A 22,843-nucleotide genomic window follows, 5' to 3' on the forward strand; every position below is an offset into this window, starting at 1 on the left:
CACAATAGCACTGAGATTTAAGAAAAGGTCTTTTAGTTTGATCACACGATCCTTAAACCCACTAATTGACACACAGCCATATGCCATTCTCCATAACACAACTTGGCAATAGCCTGTATTTCCTGCTCTGAAATACTGAGATTCTAAGCCAAATACGTGAGAGAATTAGTCATGGACTTTGTTCCTCTTTGACTTCATAAGTTAAAGGTAAGCCTATGAATGTTAATAATCACAATTACAGGTCTTGGTGCACAACATTAATGATACAGTATCATATAGCCTAGCTTTATAACATTAAAAGGTAGAGTTCTCAGCCAAAACCCACCACCACTGGATTAAGAACCTGTGGGGTGCTGAGCACTTAGGAATTTGCCAGCTTCCCCTTCCTCTTTTCAATTACATAATAGATTCATTTTTTAAAAAAAATTTATTGAGGTGTAGTTGATTTACAATGTGTTAGTTTCAGGTGTACAGCAAAGTGAATCTGTTATACATATACATAATATCCACTCTTTTTTAGATTCTTTTCCCATATAGGCCATTACGAAGTATTGAGTAAGGTTCCCTGTGCAATACAGTAGGTCCTTATTAATTATTTTATATATAGTAGTGTGTATGTGTCAATCCCAATCTTCAAATTTATCCCTCCCCTGCCCTTACCCCCAGTAACCATAAGTTTATTTTCTACATCTGTAACTCTATTTCTGTTTTGTAGATAAGTTCATTTGTAGTCACTTTTTAGATTCTACATATGTGATATCATATGATATTTGTCTTTCTCTGTCTGACTTACTTCACTCCCATAATAGATAATTCTTAAAAGAAAAAAAATATTTACCATTCACAGTGTAAAACCAAAATAAATACAATGCAAGTAAAGTGTAAATCACAAATCAGAGCGAAGTAGGTCAGAAAGAGAAAAACAAATACCGTATGCTAACACATATATATGGAATCTAAAAAAAAAAAAAAAAAAAAGGTCATGAAGAACCTAGGGGCAGGACGGGAATAAAGACGTAGACCTACTACAGAATGGACTTGAGGACACAGGGAGGGGGAAGGGTAAGCTGGGACAAAGTGAGAGAGTGGTAGTGTATATATGGACATATATACACTACCAAATGTAAAATAGATAGCTAGTGGGAAGCAGCCACATAGCACATGGAGATCAGCTGGGTGCTTTGTGACCACCTAGAGGGGTGCGATAGGGAGGGTGGGAGAGAGAGAGATGCAAGAGGGAAGAGATATGAGGATATATGTATATGTAGAGCTGATTCACTTTGTTATAAAGCAGAAACTAACACACCATTGTAAAGCAATTATACTCCAATAAAGATGTTAAAAATAAAAATAAATAAATAAATAAAGCCCTATTCAGCTTTAAAAAAAAAAAAGACGTATTTCGTTTTAAGCTCTACTGATTCTTATCTTTAAGGTTTTTCAAAAATGCATTTCAAAAGGCATTTCTTAAACTGTATTAAAAAAATCTAATATAATTCTTCCACAGAAGATCTAAAATGAACATAAGTGATGCATACCTTAGAATGTAAAGTTTGTTTATGGGTTAAATAGAAAACTTTGGCTTTCCACCTGAATTGGAATACTAGAAATATCTATCTCAAATAAGTGTGACTTGCAAGTTAAGGTGATATTCTTTTTTCACACCTGATGGGCAGGTGACCTAGATGATGATTTCTATCTCTTTTGTGTATTGTGACACGCGGGACCTAGAGCACGTGGGTTTCGGTAGTTGCGGAGCGAGGGCTCAATAGTTGTGGCTCGTGGGCTTAGTTGCTCCGTGGCATGTGGGATCTTCCTGGACCAGGGATAGAACCCGTGTCCCCTGCACTGGCAGGCGGATTCTTAACCACTGTGCCACCAGGGAAGTCCATGTCTCTTAGAGTTAACATTTATAAAATGAGGAGGCATCAAGATTTCATGTGCCATATCATTTATTTGTTATATTAGTAAATACACTAGCAATTACTCTTTTAGGAATTTATCCTTAAATATAATTGCACACATGGTGTATGTATAAAGTTATTTATTGCAGCGTTATTTTTTAAGACATAAAGATGGGAGAAAACATGAGAGCCCATTAAAAAGGGACAGTCAAATAATGTACATTTATACACTGGAACTGTGTGCAGGCATCATAAAACAACTCAGGAAAAAATTGAGGGAAAACTTTATGTTGAAATGATAAGATTTCTAAGGTATTCTATTAAGTGAGAAATCAAGGCACAGAAGAGTTTACATAGTCTGTCATCATTTGTAAAATATATATCAATTTTTGCTTTTATGTACACAAAATAGCTCTCTGGAAGAGTAAGCAAGAAATTAATAACAATTGTTTAGAGATGAAAGTTTGTTGGACCTTTATGGGGTGGATCAGATCTATATATATTAAATTTTATGCCCTAAAAACAGAGAAAACACATTTTAGTTTCCTCTAATACCTATGAAAAAAGTGACTATGGGATAGCATTTAAGAATAGTAAAAATTAATGCATATAAACTATTTTTATGAAGCAAATATATCACATCAAAGCCTTAAAATGCATAAAAAGAACAGAGCAGATCAATATGCCTATGAATATAAAAGTAAACCCTAAGTAATACATTATTAGAGAGAATCTAACAGTACGTGAAAAGAATACATATACCTGACCAAGTGGGGTTTATTGCAGAGGTGAAAAAATACTGCTCTGTATTAATACATTAAAAGGGAAAAATGATAAGCATGCCTACAGGTGCTGACAAGGCATTTGAAAAATATTTATATGAACTTTTGACTGAAAAAATGAACCTGGAATAAGAAAAGAAATACACAAATATTTTAAATAAAATAGGGAAGAGTAATACTTCCTAACAAAATGGGAATTGACACATATAATATTTCAACTCTAAAGTCAATATATGCCTAATGGAAAAACACTAGATTCATTACCAGTAATATCCAGAACACCACCAAGAGGTCAATACCACCACTATTATTTGTCACTGTTTTTGAGGTACTAGCCATTGTAATGAGGAAGGAAAACAGAGGTAAAATTGTTCAAGTTGGAAAATAGAAGGTAAAATTATTATTTTTGATGTTGTGATTGTACACATGGAAAATCCCAAAGACTTAATGATATATTGCAAACAATAAGATAATGTATAAATGTGGATGAGTACAAAACTAAAATCCCGGGACTTCCCTAATGGTCCAGTGGTAAAGAATCCACTTTCCAATGCAGGGCACACGGGTTCAATCCCTGGTCAGGGAACTAAGATCCCACATGCCACAGGGCAACTAAGCCCGTGCACCACAATTACTGAGCCCAGGCGCCTCAACTAGAGAAAGAAAACCTGCACGCCACAACTAGAGAGAAGCTCACGTGCCACAACTAAGATCCCGCATGCCTCAACTAAGACCCGAAGCAGCCAAAAATAAAAATAAATAAATAAATAAAATAAATGAATATTAAAACAATCTAATATCCCATATCCAGGAACTTCCTATACAGGAAGAGCAACAAATTACGAGATATCATGGAAGAAAAGATCCCAATTACAATAGCAAAATAGTAACAATAAAAGATATAAGGAAAAAACTAGATAAGGAGAATCTGTGATATTATAATCTATAAAAGGAAAACATGAAAAATAGCACTGATAAGCAAAAGGAAGGCTTTAATAATTAGAAAAGATATATTTATTCAATAATTTATGTCAAGGCTACTGAAAAGCTATTTTAAAAAACTGGATCCCTAACTTATACCATATGCCAAAATAAATGCCAAGTGGATCAAATATTTTATCATAAAAAATTAACAAAGAGGTAATAAAAAGAAAACATGGGAGGTTTAAAAGCTGATAAAAAATATCTAAAATATATATCATAGGCAATGTGATAAATTCTTATCTATATAAAGAGCTGCTATTTTCAAATAAGGAAAAAACAAGCCAATAGAAAACTAGGCAAGCAGCATGATCAGATAATTGTTAACAAAGAAGAACCACATGTCTTTTAAAACATGTAAAGTTAACCCCACTCATTATAAGAGTAACATAAAACTTAAAACATAAGATGCCATATTTTTTCACCTAAAAGTTTGACAAAGATCTGAATGATTGATTGTACACAATACGAATTTGGCAAAAGTGGCATTCTCGTACAAGGCTGGTGGAAATATACATTTGCACAACCTCTATAGAATACAATCTGTCAAAATCTATCGAAATTTAAAATGCTTATTTGCTTTGACCCTGTAATTTGACGTCTAGGAACTTATCTTGCAGATACATTGACATATATGCATATATTTGTATGAATGATTGATGCTGCATTGTCATTAACAAAAATACAAAAATTAAAACTAAAATAAAACAACCAAAATCTCCATTAATAAAGAGTTATCAGTTAAGTAAATTATGGCAAATTCAAATGATATAAAACTATCCAAGTGTAAACAAGAATGAGTTAATTATATGAACTGAAATGGAAGGATTTCCTAGATAGAGTATTAGGTGAAAAAAATAAGGTATAAAAATATTTATCATTTGGGTAAACAAATACATAATGTTATATGAAAGTGTATGAATGTATGTTGGCAGATAATGTATGAAAGATGCATAAGAAACTGATATGAGTGCTAGCCACTAGGAAGAGGAACCAGGAAACGTACTTTTCATTATTTTGAGTTTTTAGAATTATGTACCATTTACATGTGTTACCACTCCATAAATATAATTCTTTTAAAAATTTATCAGTCAAGAGACAGAACAGTGAGTCAGTTGTGGCATGGTTGTCATGGAAGCAATCTGTTCATAGCATTCTTACTTCAGTTGAGTTATTTTGTATTGGGGACATTAATGTTTACTTCAAGTATATTCAAAATATTACACTATAATCCAATATTGAAAGCAAAGATGATTGTAATAGCAAAACAAAAATAGGCATAAGACAGTTAAGACAAAACCAGTAGAAATTGCTGAATCCTTTGAAATAGAACCTAGGATTTCCCAAGGTGGAGAGTTTGGTGGGACTGATATAAATTTCACAAGGACCATCACTTAAGTACTCAACAACAGTCTGCCAAAAGCTTCTGATTGATATTCAAGAAAAGCTATTTAACTTTTGCATAAACCAGAGTAGTTTTCAATGTGCTTTGAAATCACACTGCCTGAAAGGTGCTAAAGAGGTCAAGACTTCCAGCATGAGGTATGAGGAGCAGACTGTCACCCAGGCATTACAAACACTGGTGATAGAAAGTGATAGTGAAGATTATGAGGAAGGTTTATACACCAACTTAAACCATGCTACTGAAGAATTAGTATGTAAATTTTGGGGAAAAAAAGTGCATGTTTTGTGAGTTTTTTTGGCCAGCTGGATACAGATCTTTGGACTCCTGCACACTCTCTGGTCTCCTGCACCTCTGGGGAAGAACCGTGGTCTCTAATTCTCTCTTTAAGGATTTGCCTTGTGCGCTTATTACATCATCTCTTGAATTCTTCTCTTCCTTCTTGCATTTTCTTATCAGTCCCTTGACCCAACCCATCCTCTGACCCATACCCACTGCTCCCATATCACCTCAGAGGTAGAGAATAGGCTTCCAAACCTTATTAAGTCAAGTTTCTAGAAAACCAGAGCACCTTATTCAACACTACGAATCAAATGAAAATGTTTATCAGTGATCACTGTGTTACAGATACAGTCAGACCAAGACTGGGACAACAAAGGGCAAAAATAGACTTGGAGAGGAAAAAAACTGTGAAAGACATACACACACACACACACACACACACACAAGAACACTCGGGGAAGGACTTCCTCTCAATCATGCCTCCTTAAACGATAATTATTCACCACCAAAAATAATTTACTATTGGTTATTAGTTTTTGTTTTAACTCTTTCAGAGGTCCTTAAACCCATTCTCACTTCCTAGCGAAACCCCCTAGGAAAAAGATGTGAACTCAAGTCCGATTTCCTTTATCCAACCACCGTCTGAATTTCTTCATTGTTTTATTACATCAAATAAGTCCAAGTGTTTCCAACAAGGTTGTTTCTGCACCCTTTGACCCCACAGGCTTCAAATTTCCTATAAAGATGGTTTCCTATTTAATTCTGCTTTAGTTTCCTAGCATGGCAAACCCTCATTTAGGTAAATAGCTTAATATAGAGGTGTCTCCTGTTACTATAAATTAAGAATCCTTCTCAATATTATATAACATTTATCTCCACTAAGACCTAATGAGCATTTATTTCCTATTTGCGATATCATACATTTGAGAAAAAGACCTTTAAAAAATATTCCTAAGCCTGGGAGTTTCCTAATATCTCAATATTTGATATGATATTTAAAAACCTAAAACATTTGTCTGCCACTGCTTTTATTTGAATTTAGGATCCCATCTTTTTATGGAGATGCTTCAAATGGTCCTTTGAAGGTAAACAGATGATATTATTAACTATTTCCATTATGGAGTGGTTAAAGGCAGGGAAAGTGAGAACTAGAATCTCTCTTCAGAACTCCAGACCTGAATGTACACTGTCTACAAGGTATTTTCACCTGGCTGCCCCCAAGGGTTCTGACTTCACAGGAGTTCCTCAAAAGCCAGTTCCTTCTCCTGACAGATTCCATTCAAGGACTGGCATGCATCTTGTAACTCCTCTGGTCTTTTTTAGCTCTTTCCTAATAAATCCAGTAAATCATCAGTCTTGTTTGAAAAATGGTACAATGCACACATCCACCCCTCACACACTTCCACCCTACCGCATACACATCCCTCTGTCTCTTTCCAATGAGATATTCATAGTCAGCCCATCAGCTCTCAGCTTAATTAATGATTTAATTTCCCTCTCAGACTCCAGGTTGCCCCCTCCAAGTTATTCTCTACATTGCAACAGTCATCTTTCTTTCTGAATACATGCTTGTAATAAAAATAAAGCAGTACGTTCTCTACATTTGAAAGCTGATCACGTAATTCCCCCACTTAAAATCTCTAATACAATGCATTGTCTTCAAGAGCTGAGTGAAAATTCCAGCAGCTCTAAGGCTGTTCCTGAACAAGCCCCTGCTTACATCTCCAGCCTCATGTTGTATCCCTCTGAGTCCCAGCCACATCCAGCTACATTAAGTCCCTCTCAATAGTCCAGATACTCTCTCCTGCCTCTAACCCTTTGCACATGCAGGTATTCCTGTTTAACTGTCTGTTACTTAACATTCAGGTCTTGGCTTGGATTTCATGTCTTCCAATGGCTTTTTCCAGACCCTCCCAGCCTGACATCTCTTTCAAGACTGGGTCAATGGGTCAAGGTCCCACCTATATGCTTCTGTAATTGCCTATGTTTACCTGTGTCATAGGAGATTACCTGTATTACAAATTTCTTCTTTCTTACTCTGATTCGCTCAGTAAATAATGAACAACTTGAACATAAAAAATAGCCACAAACCCAGTGGAATTCTCAGCTTATAGTAGGCATTCCAGAAGTATTTGTTGAATGATAAAGTGAATGAGTGAATGAATGAATCTCAATGCCATAGATCCTCAAGTTGAATCAATATCCCAAGACAAGTTCATGTCCCAAGCAGAATGCTTGAATTTCCTGGGCTGTTAGAAACCCAGAAGAACTACAGTCTCCTCTTCACTGATGACCACAATCTTGACAGGCACCTTACAAAGGAAAATATCTCTTCACTGTTGCCAAAGGGGTTGGTGGGCAGTAAAATTCAATGACTCCTAAGCCTTGTACTAGGATCTTCTCTCAGTATCTCTGGAAATGCAATGACACAGGTCTGCGTGTAATGAACAGAAGGCAATCAGTGGGTCTCCCTGTCAAAAGGACTGTTTCCAGTAAAGACAAGAAATGACGAAGGGGCATTTGTCTCTTTCCTTCTTGCCTTTTTGCATTCCTTCCTTTCCTCATAGAGTTAGGGTTCAAGCACGCATGTATGCGCGCACACACACATGCTTACAGATTACCGCTTGCACATTTGCAGCCTCTGGTCACAGACGAGTGAGGCAAGTACCCAAACAGGCCGTGTTTCACGATATCTAAGGTGCGCTCTCAGTTGCATTAAATATTTATCAGCCAGCGTCTGTCCACTGAGTACCTAGGTATGTTTAATTTTTTTAGTGTTATTTTCTGTCTGGAATTAAAATAGTGGCTTTAGCCAAAGATAACAAAAGGACTTATACCATAGATGTATACAGCAGAGCATCCTGGAATCACCTATTCTCAACTCACCCCGTTGATGCAAGGTTAGGAAGGTGCTCCAAGGCTAAGAAACGTTCTGAGCATCTGTCGGTTTCATTTTGCATCAGGAAAACGAAAAAGATAAGAAAGGAAGAGTTGGTAACTGTGGTATGAATCATTTGGTCTTAAAGGCTGATTCACCCCTAAAAAGAAAAGGAATTCAGCCTCAGGCCAATCTGACGGGGTGGTGGGGGGAGGACAAGTTTATTGACACTGTTCATTGGCGGAAGGACTGGGACGGACTTAAGAGGGTGTCTAGCTCCTCATTTTCCTAGGGCAGCAGAAGCCCCTAAAATGGCACTAGTAATAGGATGATGTACTTTCAGTCAATGATGTGGGTGGTTTCCCTTTCCTCCCCCCAGCTATTCAAGCTGTATTCAGTGGGAGACACATAGTAATTTGCCGAAAATCACGATTTGCTAAGAAACTCTCACAAAACCCCAAGAGCCCATTATATTAACAGAAGTGACAAGAAAATAAATATTTTTGACAAGGGAGTGCTCCTATCTGGGGAAGATGGCTGCAATGTCGGTGATTATTCAGCAAATCAAACTTATTTAAACACACTGTCTCTAATACTTAATAAATGTTATAGTGTGGCTTTTTGTGGCTAATAAAACTTGGTTTACATTCCACCCCATGCCTTCTATGATTCGCCTCCCTGGGCTCACTTAAAGTGCATTAAGAGGCAGCAAGCAAGATGAGGGCGATTTGCTGCAAAACTTAAATAATTCATTTATGCACCACTGCTTTCAGACTGTGTTTTTACAAATGCTGTAATGAGACAAGCTGTGAAATGTTCTACATGGGGAAAAAGGCAGGAAAGTCCCTGGGAGAAAACCTCCTTTCCATGACTTATTCCTTTGAGGTGCAGGACAGAAACAAGGGAATCATCTCTTACAGAAACGTCTGTGCTATTTACCTACTTCTCATAAATAGGGCATCAACTAGCTGTCATTTATACTTTTCCATTAACTAGAATTAAAGTCATACCATATTGGAGAGTCTTAATTCCTGAGTTAATTTGTAAAATTGATATGTCTAATTAAACTCCCAAAAGGATATTTGGGGAGAAAGTCTTGGCAAAAATTTTTTTAAGTTTCTCTGAATAAATAGCTGGGCAAAAATATCCAATAAACATTGTAATATAAAAAAAGATATACACTTGAACTGTTAGATAATAAAGCATATGATAAAACAATGATATTTAAAAGAGTATGGCCCTAATCACAGAATAAGCAGGCAACCAAGCAAACAGTCTAAAAAGAAATAGGTGAAAGAGATAAAGCAAGTGAAGAATCAACACAATTCAATTTACAATAAATGTAGCACTGCACATCAGTGAGAAAAGAATATATATATATATATTTATATAAAATTCAACATTTCCTAGTTTCTTACTGAAAAAGAAATTGTATTCAAGGAATTTACCAACTGACATTCCAAATAGAGTGATGACATTCATTACAAGTGCTATTGAAAAGATCTATAAAGTACTTATAAAAGATCTAGAAAAAATATAACTGAACATTTATATACTTTTACTTTGGGAGGAGGAAAGATAATTCTAAGGTATAACAAAGAGATAAGCTGCAAATAAAGAGACTACTATATTTTGTTACTGAGAAATATAAAAACGGACAACTGTACTAAGAACACTATTAACAAAATTAAAAGACAAATAAATTTCTAAAATATCTTAAATGTATTGGAAAAGGAGTTAATATCACTATTATATGGGTTTCTTACATATCAAAAAGAACTACTTTTTTTTGAAAATGAGCAAAGAATATGGTTAGAGAAGACGGAATATGAGATATATAAAATAACAAAACACCCCTCGTTCGCTTTTGCTTGTCACAATAGCAGAGATAAAACGTTCTGCTAATGGTGAGGGAATGGGAAAAAAAAGTCATTCTCCTAAACCGCCGATGAAAGTGTTAGTTGGTTCAATTTTTTTCTAGTGGGAATATTCTCCAGTGACTACGCATTGCAAAATGTTTTTAAAATACATCTTTTGAACCACAAATTTCTCTTTTAGGAATTTATACCAGAAATCAACCAAAGAAACTTACAAAGATGTATGTATAAAGAAGTTCATCACAAGGTTCTTTCATAATGGTAAAAATTTGAGGAAAACAAAACTTTTTTCAGAGTAGGATGCTTATGTGTTTTGGGCTACTATGTAGCTAGTAATAATATTCATGTCAGGCAAACTAGTCTCTAAGGGAAAAGCATCACTAGAGATTAAAAAACAGAATAAAGAAACAAACTCACTACATCTAGATAATGTTGAAGTCACCATGAAGTGTCAACAATGGAAATGGGCAGAAATAATAAGAAGGTAGGCAACGAACCAGGGAAATAGAGTCTAAGACCTGGGAGTAGAGACTTTAATGAAAAGGGTAGCTGACAGCATCATACGCTAAAGAGGGGCCAAGATAATGAGGATGGGAAAGAATCCATTAGATTTTATATCTGAGGCATAATTGACAACTTTGATAAAATAATCTTAGGAGAGGGCTCAGGATAGAAGCCTGTGGGGACTCGAGGTGTAAGTCTGAATCAGGGAAACACTAGCTCTAGTTGCATTGGGGCTGGGAGATGAACCAGGAGATTGTGGGAAAATACAGGAAATAAACTAAGAAAATCTGCACTAAGGCTGCGACAGTGATAGTGGGAGAGCATGGATTGTTAAGTATTGAGGCGCATATCTGAGGTGGGAACAAAGGGATTCGTTAAGTGACTAGATTGTAGGGCTTAAGGCTGGAGGGAGCCAAGGAGAGAGACAAGCTGAACGTGTCTTTGAGGTGTCTATCTAGTTGAGAAATGGGAATAGATGACACATTAAACAGAGTCTTGAATACATGAGGGAGAATGGTTTGGGGGGAAATACAATGAATTCCATTTTGGATATGGGATGTATGAGATGAGTGATGTGTAGTATTCTATTAGAAATATCTAGAAGGCACTTGGATTTACAGATCTTGAACTTATGAGAAAGATAGAGATGAAAATATAGATTTGTGATTTATCTACACACAGAAAGATAAATTCATATGACTAAAATAGTGTAGTAACAGTATATAAGAAAATCCTTAGAGCTAAAACAGAGGAGAATACAGCAGAAAGGCTGAAAAACCCAGGCATGAAACATGATGGTAGAGGAGCCAGGGAAGAAGATACAATGCAGAAAATAAAGAATCCAATTCCTTATGAAAGAGATGCTTCTGTTCTTATACACATAAAAGCCTGAAAATCTTCTGTCTTCTTTCAAACCAGGATGGAAATAGTTGCAAGAAAAGTGGAAAAATTCTGGCTGGAAAGTCCTCCTACAGATCCAAAGTCCACAGCTATAAATGAACCGCAAGATAGGGCCAGACGTGCATTTTGTAAACAAAGAAGAAACAGTTCTCAGACAAAAAAAAAACCCTTGCATTTGGCTCTAAAATTAACATTCATGAGTTTGATAAATTAACTTTTTTTTCTAGTCCAGTCTATCTGGCTTTCTCTGCTTTTGTATGTTGCCTCTGAGTAGAGCATTCCATTAAGTGTCTTCTATATCCCACTTCACCTATGCTACCTCTCTTGAGCCCTCAGGTCATCTCTCCTCTGCTCTTTATAAAAACAGATTGGAACATGATATTTTGGTTATGCTCCTCTAATGGAAGAAACTGGTTTGGCTGAACTAGATACCAGATCCATTTTGATGGGCTTATATTCTTTTGCTTGGGCTGCCATAACAAAATACCATAGACTGGATGGCTTAATATCAGAAATTTATTTTCTCACTGTTCTGGGGGCTAGAAGTCGTGATCAAGGTCCAGCCAAGTTGGGTTCCGATGAGAACTCTCTTCCTGGCTTAAAGACAGCTGACTTCTAGCTGTGTCCTCACGTGGCTTTTCTTCTGTGTCATATGAAAGGAAGAGTGGGGGTGGGGGGAAGAGCTCTTTGGTGTCTCTTCATAGAAGGACACTAATCCCATTAGATAGGGGCTCCACCCTTATGACCTCACCTAATTTACTTACCTCCTAAAAATTCTATCTCCAAATATTACATTGGGGGTTAGGGCTTCAATATATAAATTGGACAGGGGAGCGGGGTGGGCACAATGCCATCCACACCAGGGCTTATTTTGCTTAGATAATTCAAAAGGCAGAATATTCCAGAGCCAAATGGCTGTGGGTTTTGAGTACCTGTTTAAGCTGTTAAAAGAGTTCTAGAGAATCTCATGAGAACTGAAGATTGTTGGTTGAGTTTTCTTTTCTTGATATTCAAGAGAGTTGGTCTCTGTAAACACTCTAAAATTGTAATACCTAATTTTTTTTTAGTTGATGTAAAAAAATATTTATTATTTACTGATATAAGTAATTAACTTGTAAATTTATGTAAGGCTGACCATCTCTCCATCATGGTGAGCTCTAAATAATAACATGGAACCATGATAAGGAATATTTACATGGAACGGATGCAAGAGTAACAGCTTAAACTATAAAATAATTTGAAAATTGGGCATATCAGAGTGTGGAGGATTATTTCGACAGGCTCTTGGAGTCTGTGGCTCATCTCCAGAGAAGATCCCAGAGAATCATATAATAACTCTCTGAACACCCTGTCATTGGGAAGGTGGAAGCCATTGGATTGTGGTGGGAGGTTCAGTAGGAGAGCTGATATTGGCCACAGCCATAGCCCTGGCCTTGCTGCTTGAATTTTGTCCCAATCGCACCATTTGGCATTAGTGATTAACCCCAAGAAGAAGGGAAAGGGCACAAAAAGCTGAAAGGAGGAAACAATAAAAGGTACTTGCCTCTAAGAGTACTAAAGAGGCTGAAAGCACACAGCTTCTCTGTTTGCACTTCAACAGTAAAGATGAAACACCAGTGGGAAGAGGATTTTTCTCTTGCCTCCATGCAGCAGCTATAGGAGAACATCCAGTGAGATTATACCAGTGTTGCTGAAGTCATGAGAAAAATAGGAATGTACCCATAGCCAGCATTGTCAGGCAGTGGCAGAGGCCAGGAACAATGAGGGGCAGCAACTAAGGGAGGCCCACAGAGTCCCTGGGAAGACTCAAGCGAGATCTCAGGGGTGCTTGGAGCCAAAGAGAAGAATTAATATAGCTGAGCTCTTCATTGTTTCCCCAGTGGGCTGTATGCCTACAACTACTGCTAACATGGCACAGAGTGTTCAATTTCCTTAAGGTGGCAAGGGCAGGGATGTAAGGAATGCAGTTGCCTTGTGTCTGCGTAGCTGCCTGCAATGTTGGTGCTACAGAGGGGCATAAGTCTCGAGAAGGCAGGCTACATCAGTTTAACTGTCCATCCACAGGGCCTAAAAGGTACACCACCCAGCCGCAGCAGGAAGATTAGGGAGCAACTCTTTGATGGCCTGAGCTAATCAATGGTGGCAAGGCTGTGACTCTTGAAGGCCACAGAAAGAGAGAAGGGTGTCATCAGCAGCTGAGGCATGAAAAGGTCTTGCTATTCATATGAATGCAATCATCTAGCACAAGTCACTCCCCCTACACACACACACACACACACACACGCAAAGTTGTGCCCTTCTTCTTTTAACTGCATCTTTCGCCTACCCACTCACCCCCCGCCAACACGTACACAAACTATGGTTGTAAACCATCTTTGTTCTTTTAAGGTAGATTTTCACTTCAGCCTTACTTCACTTGGAAGTTGATATTAGGGTGAGGAGAAATCCTCACACATATGGAGAAGGGTCAAGGAAGGAGGAAGTTGGGTCACACGATGATGCACCCCAGTCCTAACACTTCATCCCCACCCTCTCTCACCACCAACAGAAGAATATACTTCTTGCAGATGAAACCTCGATGAAAACTTCCAAGTCAGGATTCAATTTGCTTTCCAGTGTGGGAAAATGAGTGAACTCCTGTGGGTTCTTCCTGAGCATGAGGGGAAAAATACAATAGAAAATAAACATGTAGACGCTCTCAGGGCACCCGTCTAAAAATGTCATGATTGGAGCCCAGCCTGAAAGCTGCATCAGCTGCTTTACCTCAACTTTTTGCCCTTTTCCCAACATGCACATATTTATAACCTGGGTTTCCCAAACAGATTACTCTGTATTTCCGCCATCTGGTTTATGGATTTTTTTTCTAAACATGCTACAGGCTGCCAAACGGTAAAGCTAGTAAGATTCTTGTTGGAGAGAAAGCAGCTCTGGCAGAGTGTTGTAAAATAACATCACATTAGCTACTTGGAAGCAGTAGCAGAGCTCCAGAGATTCGAGAACTCTGGAAGACTTCGAGAGGGTTTAATGAGGATGCTACCAGACCACTTATGGTTTTTGGCAGAATATTAAAATATTCTCTTCTATACGGATAGGGAGAATCTTACCAAAGAGTAAAAGGTGAAATGTTGTTTTAATTTTGCCATCTTTTTATGACTGTGTCTCCACTGTAGAAAAATGGTGTGATGGGTGGACCTAGAGATGATCATACTAAGTGAAGTAAGTCAGACAGAGCAAAGACAAATATCATATGATATCACTTATATGTGAATCTAAAAAAAGGTACAAATGAACTTATTTACAAAACAGAAACAGACTCATAGACATAGAAAACAAACTTATGGTTACCAAAGGGGAAAGGTGGTAGGGGGAGGGATGAATGAGGAATATGGGATTAACAGATACACACCACTATATATAAAATAAATAATCAACAAGGGCCTACTGTAGAGCACAGGGAACTCTACTTGGTATTCTGTAATAACCTATATGGGAAAAGAATCTGAAAAATAATATTTATGTATATATTTATGTATATATATCCATCGGAATCACTTTGCGGTACACTTGAAACTAACACAACATGGTAAATCAACTATACTTCAATTAAAAAAATAAATTATTTTAAAAGAGAGAAAAAAAAGAGAAATGGTGTGGCTTCATTTATGCAGAGACCCAGCTATTGTGTTTTTTGCTTCCATTTCTGCCATGAAATAGCATCCAGACAATGTTAAAACAGGCCTCCCTTGTTCAATGGAAGGTCCCATAAAGTTCATGTCACAGCAGCATTTTTGTTAAGTGAATCCTATTACACTGTTCAATTCCATTATAAATGTCAGAGCTTCAGTCTACGGGAAAGCAGCTGGCCCTGAGTAGAATGAAATCACAGGTCAGAATGTGAAAAATATCCTCAAAACGCTTATTTAAAGGAACAAATCATATCGGTTGGAAGGTATTATCATTCAAGATATGTTTAAAAGTATTCTGCACTCAAATAATAACATAGGAAATAAAAATACAAGGGTGAGAAATTCTGGCAGCTTTCTCATCTTCTTCAATCTGACTTCTACATTTCAACTCGTGTTAAGAAAGCAATTCCTAATGATCAGAACATTTGGCTAAGGATGTTTTATTTTGTTTTAATCCACTTTAATTACCTGAAAATTTCTGAATTGATATCCTAGGTCATTTTTTTTTTTTTTTTTTTTGCAGGGGGTGGTGATGAGGTAGAGTACACTTTTTCCAGACTTTTATGTTAATCTCTCTAAATATCTTTATCTGTATCCTTATTCTAGGGCAACAAAGAGGACAGTGTAAAATACAATACCCAAAGTGTGCATTTCTTGTTTCCCTGGGGAGTTCTGCTCTATTGTGTGCAGAAACAGGTGTTATTTACCAAATGGCTTTGTGGCTTTGACAAGGCAATGGTTGTTTGTAGATTTTGTGATTGTTTGGGACTTAATGTCAGAGTTGTTTCATTTAGCGGATAATGTTTTTCTCATTTGGGGCTGTTAGCATATCAAGTGCTATTTTTTGAGTTTAGAAAAATTTTGAACACTGACTAGATAGATGTATTCATTCACTCATCCATTCATTCACTTATTTTTTTTAATATATATTTATTGGAGTATAATTGCTTCACAATACTGTGTTAGTTTCTGTTGTACAACAAAGAGAATCAGCCATATGCATACATATGTCCCCATATCCCTTCCCTCTTGAGCCTCCCTCCCATCCTCCCTATCCCACCCCTCTAGGTCATCTCAAAGCACCGAGCTGATCTCCCTGTGCTATGCTGCTGCTTCCCACTAGCTAACTATTTTACATTCAGTAGTGTATATATGTCGATGCTACTCTCACTTCGCCCCAGCTTCCCCTTCCCACCTCGTGTCCTCAAGTCCATTCTCTATGTCTACAATCCCACTACTGGGCATATACCCTGAGAAAACCATAATTCAAAAAGAGACATGTACCACAATGTTCATTGCAGCACTATTTACAATAGCCAGGACATAGAACCAACCTAAATGTCCATCGACAGATGAATGGATAAAGAAGATGGAACACATATATACAATGGAATATCACTTATTTCTTAATACAAGATCAGATACAAGGTGACTTCCCTAAAGATGCCCATAGTGCCAGAAAAGATTGTCTCTAAAAGGTTGAGCACAGTATGTACAACCTGTCATTTAATCACCACTCTTAAAAATATAGGAATTATTCTCCCCATTGTAGAAACGTGTAAACTGAGGTTCAGAAGGGGCATGTAATTTGCCCAAGGTTATACTAGTATTAAGTGACAGAGTCCAAATTTCAACCTGGGGTTCTTTGATGTAAAACCCCAACGCAACTTCCACTACAACACCCTGCTGTTTAAGAATGTTCATCAGTTTAAGAATGAGATCATCAAATTATAATGATGAAACGGGACTCCTAAGTTTTGCAACCATAACTGTATGCTGTTCTCAGAATGAAGATGTTTTAATCCAAGAATTCCTTAAGTTTAGAGGTCTAGGAGGCAACTGCTCAATAAAGGAGAGGAATACCGGGACTATTTAAAATAAGTTTCCAGCCGTTAGCAGCCTTTTTTATTTTTTTTTTAATGAATTTATTTATTTATTTTTGGCTGTGTTGGGTCTTCGTTTCTGTGCAAGGGCTTTCTTTAGTTGTGGCGAGCGGGGTCCACTCTTCATCACGGTGCACGGGCCTCTCACTATTGCGGCCTCTCCTGTTGCGGAGCACAGGCTCCAGACGTGCAGGCTCAGTAGTTGTGGCTCACGGGCCCAGTTGCTCTGAGGCATGTGGGATCTTCCCAGATCAGGGCTCGAACCCGTGTCCCCTGCATTGGCAGGCAGATTCTCAACCACTGCTCCACCAGAGAAGCCCCCTTAGCAGCCTTTTGATAACATATTTACTGACAGTTGGAGATCCTCCTGACATTAGTTTTATGGGATAAAATCTACCATCCCCCCAGTTGTAGGAGCTGCAGGTCAAGTTCACCGAGGGAGAGCGCGTGCTCACGGAGCTAGCCGACAAGGTCTCCAAGCTGCAGGTCGAGCTGGACAATGTGACGGGTCTTCTCACGCAGTCAGACAGCAAGTCCAGCAAGCTCACCAAGGACTTCTCCGCTGTGGAGTCCCAGCTGCATGACACGCAGGAGCTCCTGCAGGAGGAGAACCGGCAGAAGCTGAGTCTGGGCACCAAGCTGAAGCAGGTGAGGGATGAGAAGAACTCCTTAAAAGAGCAGCTGGAGGAGGAGGAGGAGGCCAAGTGGAACCTCAAGAAGCAGATCGCCACCCTGCACGCCCGGGTCACCGACACGAGGAGGAAGATGGAGGGCGTTGTGGGGTGCCTGGAGACAGCCAAGGAGGCCGAGAGGAAGCTCCAGAAGGACCTGGAGGGGCTGAGCCAGCGCTACGAGGAGAAGGTGGCCGCCTACGACCAGCTGGAGAAGACCAAGACGCGGCTGCAGCAGGAGCTGGACGACCTGCTCGTGGACCTGGCCCACCAGCGGCAGAGCGTCTCCAACCTGGAGAAGAAGCGGAAGAAGTTCCACCAGCTCCTGGCCGAGGACAAGACCATCTCCGCCAAGTACGCGGAGGAGCACGACCGGGTGGAGGCGGAGGCCCAGGAGAAGGAGACCAAGGCGCTGCCTCTGGCCCGGGCTCTGGAGGAGGCCATGGGGCAGGAGGCGGAGCTGGAGCAGCTCAAGCAGTTCCGCATGGAGATGGAGGGACTCATGAGCTCCCAGGACGACGTCGGCCAGAGCGTCCACGAGCTGGAGACGTCCAAGCGGGCTCCGGAGCGGCAGGTGGAGGAGATGAAGACCCACAGCTCGGGAGCTGGAGGACGAGCTGCAGGCCGCCGAGGATGCCGAGCTGCGGCTGGAGGTGAGCCTGCAGGCCACGATGGCCCAGTTCGAGCGGGACCTGCAGGGCCGCGACGAGCAGAGCGAGGAGAAGAAGCAGGAGCTGGTCAGACAGGCGCGGGAGATGGAAGCCTAGCTGGAGGACGGAGGAAGCAGCGCTCTATGGCCGTGGCCGTTCGGAAGAAGCTGGAGGTGGACCTGAAGGACCTGGAGGCCCACGTCGACTCGGCCAACAAGAACCGGGACGAAGCCCTCAAACGAACCGGGACGAAGCTGCAGGCCCAGATGAAGGACTGCCTGGGGGAGCTGGAGGACACTGGCGCCTCCCGCGAGGAGATCCTGGCGCAGGTCAAGGAGAACGAGAAACTGAAGAGCACGGAGGCCGAGACGATCCAGCTGCAGGAGGAGCTGGCAGCTGCCGAGCGTGCCAAGCGCCAGGCCCAGCAGGAGAGGGGCCAGCTGGCTGACGAGAGGGCCGACAGCAGCGGCAAAGGTGCCCTGGCGTTGGAGGAGAAGCGGCGCCTGGAGGCCTGCATTGCGCAGCCGGAGGAGGAGCTGGCGGAGGGGCAGGGCAGCGCGGAGCTGGGGAACGACAGGCTGAAGTAGGCGAACCTGCAGAGCGACCAGCTCAACACCCATCTGAACGAGGACGCGCGGCAGCAGCTGGAGCTCCAGAACGAGGAGCTCAAGGGCAAGCTGCAGGAGATGGAGGGCCCCGTCAAGTCCAAGTCCAAGGCCTCCATCGCCGCCCTCGAGGCCAAGATCGCACGGCTGGAGGTGCAGCTGGACAACGAGCCCAAGGAGCGCCAGGCGGCCTGCAAGCAGGTGCGTCGGGCCGAGAAGGAGCTGGAGGATGCGGCGCTGCGGGTGGACGATTAGCGGGGGAACGCGGAGCAGCGCAGGGACCGGGCGGACAAGGCGCCCGCGCGTCTGAAGCAGCTCAAGCGGCAGCGGGAGGAGGCCCAGCGCGCTAACGCCTCACGCCGGAAACCGCAGCGCGAGCTGGAGGAGGCCACGGAGACCTTGGGCGCCAGGAACCGCGAGGTCAGCTCCCTCAAGAGCCAGCTCAGACGTGGGGACCTGCCGTTTGTCGTGCCCCGCCGAATGGCCCGGAAAGGGGCCGGCGACCGCTCGGACGAGGAGGTGGACGGCAGAGCCCATGGGGCTGAGGCCAAAGCGGCGCAATAATCACCTCTTCTCCTGCTGCCCGAGACGGACGACAACGACGACTCCGCCTCCCCTTCCCAGCCTCCGCAGCACCCCTTCCTCCCTCCGGGGACTGCTGTGGCTGTGACCCCACCTCATCCCCCCGGGCCAGGGGACCTCAGGCCTCACCTCCCCGCCCATCCCCCCAGGCCTCCTTGAAGGGCTTTCCGGCTTCTTCTGCTGCAGCCCCTCCTGCTCCCCACTCACCCCCGCCCCCGAATCTGATACCAAAGAGTCAAGAATCCTGGGCCCTGGCCCAGGAACAGAGCCGCCCGCAGGATGCCCCCCCCCCTTCCCTTGCCACAAAGCACAAGATGGTGACGTGAGGAGGGCAGGCCTCCGGGGATGGGCAAGAGAGTTTTCTACAAATCTAGTTTTCTTCAGACGAAGGAGTTTTGCTAGCCCGATGCCCCAGAAGAGTTGTCACCTTCCCCCGCCTCCACCACCCTCTCGCTTCTTTGCTGTTGGCAATCACGCGCCGTGACCTCACACCCTCTGCCCCAGCGGCCCCCCACTCCCGTGGGCTCTGGGTGGTCCGGCGTGAGCAGGCCCAGGGGGTCCACCTCTGTGCAGGGCACAGGATGCTGGCTGGGGAGGGAGGGGCGTTCCTCCCCACCCCTGCTGGGCGGCGCCACTGTCACTTTCCTGATTCTAAAATGTCTCAAGTGCAGTGATGACCCCTTTCCCTCCTTTGCCGAGGGCAGCCCGCCCCTGCTGCAACGGGACTGTCTTCTCAGCCTGTTGGGCTGAGAAGACAGGGCCCAGGGGCCAAGCTGGAGAGGCCAGTGGTGGCCTCTCCCAACACTCTCGGGGACCAAATATATTTAATGGTTAAGGGACTTGTCCCGAGTCTGACAGCCAGAGCAGTGGAAAGGGCCAGGTGATCTCGAACCTACTCCAGGACTGGGGCCCGAGGGTAGTTGATCTGCACCGTTGACTCAGTATAATTCAAGACTCTGCCATCTGCACAGATATTTTTAAAAGAAAAAAAAAAAGTTGTCTTTTCTCCCTCTAACTGTAATAAATGGTAAAATTCCAAGTCTTTATCCCTGCCTTTCCTTTGTAACCATGTCTAGAAGAGAGTAGCTTGTCCTACACTGGTCTACACTGGTGGCTGAATTTCCCTGTATTCCTAACTATTTTGTATATGCTGCATTTAGACTTACTTATGGCAAAGAAGGCTTTTTTTTTTTTTTTAAGGAAAGAAACTCTCAAGAAATCATGAAGATATATAAAAGCTACATATGCCTAAAAAGCTCTGAATTCAGGTCCCAGTTTCTGTCGCAAAGGAGTGAACAGAACTCCCACCCCGCCCTTTTTTTGTATAATGAAAGTGCCTTGGTATGGTTGCAGCCGTCACCACTACAGTGAGCTGGTTTACAGATATTTTCCACTGAGCATCGCGATACAGAGAAACTTGTGCTATGAAAAAAAAAAAAAAATCTACCATCCTGGGATCCATCATGTTGCTGTCATCTGCACAAATTTGGAGAGGAAGGGGAAGATGGGAGGGAGGTGACCAGGCTAAAATCTCCTTGGGGACAGTCTCAGAATGCAGGAGAGGTAGGGGGTGGGAAGGAAACATTTCAAGGAGTTCTCTTGCTTCTCCTTTTTTCTCGCTTGGGACCAATTTTAGCCCCCAGGTTTTAGAGGAGAGAGAAGAGAGAAATTCAGCAGGGAGAGAGAAAGAGAAGGAAGGAGTATAGGTGAAAAACAGGGTAGGGGAACTCACAAGAAAGGTTATCTATGCACTCAGAACTACCAAAATGAAATAAAGCCCTCAAAAACGTCAGGAGTATGATTTCATATTTTTTCAATGAATTTCAGAGTCCTGGATGGGGGAAATTTCCTCCTTAATATGAGTACATAAAGAACGGAGGCACTCCGGTGGGTCAGCATGCTATATTTGAAGTGGCCTCTGTGGTCATTGAAATCAACACAGCATTCAAATACAGTTTTATGGTGTACTGACATCAACATTTTAAAAATATATATATTTTAAAAACCTTGTATTGAAATGTCAATATATTTGACATATAACATTGAATAAATTTAAGATGTACAACATGTTAATTTGATACATTTATATATTATAATATGATTGCCATTGTAGGGATAACTAGTTTTTCTATCACATTAGGTAATTATCCTTCAGTTTTAGTGGTTGGAATAATGAAGTTCTAGTCTCTTAGCAAGTTTGATGTTTGTAATACAATACTGTTGTCTATGTTCACAATACTGTGCATTAGATCTCTAGGGCTTATTTACCACTGGTTGTAAGTTTCTACCCTTAAACAACATCTCTATTATTCCCCACCCTCCATCCCCTGGTAGCCACCATTTTACCCTCTGTTTTCACAAGTTTGGCTTTTTTAAGTTCTACATATACGTGATATCATGCAGTACTTGTCTATCTCTGTCTGACTGACATCAACTCTTTTAGCTTAGAAAACTCTGGTTGAATCCTCAGGGGGCTACCTTAGAGGGTACCTCAAGTCTCTGATTGGGTCTGTGGTCTCTAATGTACATAAAGGGACCCAGGTAAGTTGCTTTATTTTGGAAATCCATCCCACCTTCTCACTCATTCTCAGACATGGAACCTAATTTGAACTCTGTTCTACTGCGGAAAGGCGAAGTGAGCTAAGCAGAGGATTTGTGAGACCTTTCACAAGCAAACTTAGTAAACATTCAGCAAACCATGAGAGAGTGGATTTCCAGAAATATTGCACCTGCATCTCTTACGATGATGAACATTGTTCTGAAGGAGAGTGAATTGATGAGTTCGTTTTAGGCTGGGGGTGAGGGAGCATTCAGAGGTAAACTCTGGAGACAGTTACTGGTTTGCACATGAAGCTTATGAGAGAAGGACGCTGACGGCTAGTGAGGAGATGAGAAGACCGAAGGTCAATTTATTATTTCCTGTAAATGATGGGTGATCATCATGAAGATACTGTTTTTCTGTTTTAGTTCAATTAAAGCAGTCTTCAGTATTGTGTCAATAAATATTGGAGGACAGTTCTAGTTACCAACAGAGAGAGAAGTGTGTCAATCACTTTCTTCTCTGTCTTTTCCTCTCTTCTTAATCTTTTTTTCCAGTTTTATTGAGATATAATTGACATACTACACTGTACAAGTTCAAGGTTACAGCATAATGATTCGACTTACATATATTGTGACATGATTGCCACAATAAGCTTAGTTAACATGAATCATCTTGCATAGATACAAAAACAAAAAGTAGAAAAAAAAAATTCCC

At 41.2% G+C, this 22,843-nt stretch overlaps 1 pseudogene; it reads left to right on the plus strand.

The window, feature by feature from the left end:
* Positions 1-5,204: 5,204 nt before the first annotated feature.
* LOC103019610 (myosin-9-like) lies at positions 5,205-19,569 on the plus strand (annotated as a pseudogene).
* The last annotated feature ends 3,274 nt before the right edge of the window (positions 19,570-22,843 follow it).

The sequence above is a fragment of the Balaenoptera acutorostrata genome, chromosome 12, assembly GCF_949987535.1.
Source record: "Balaenoptera acutorostrata chromosome 12, mBalAcu1.1, whole genome shotgun sequence".
NCBI classification, from domain to species: domain Eukaryota; kingdom Metazoa; phylum Chordata; class Mammalia; order Artiodactyla; family Balaenopteridae; genus Balaenoptera; species Balaenoptera acutorostrata.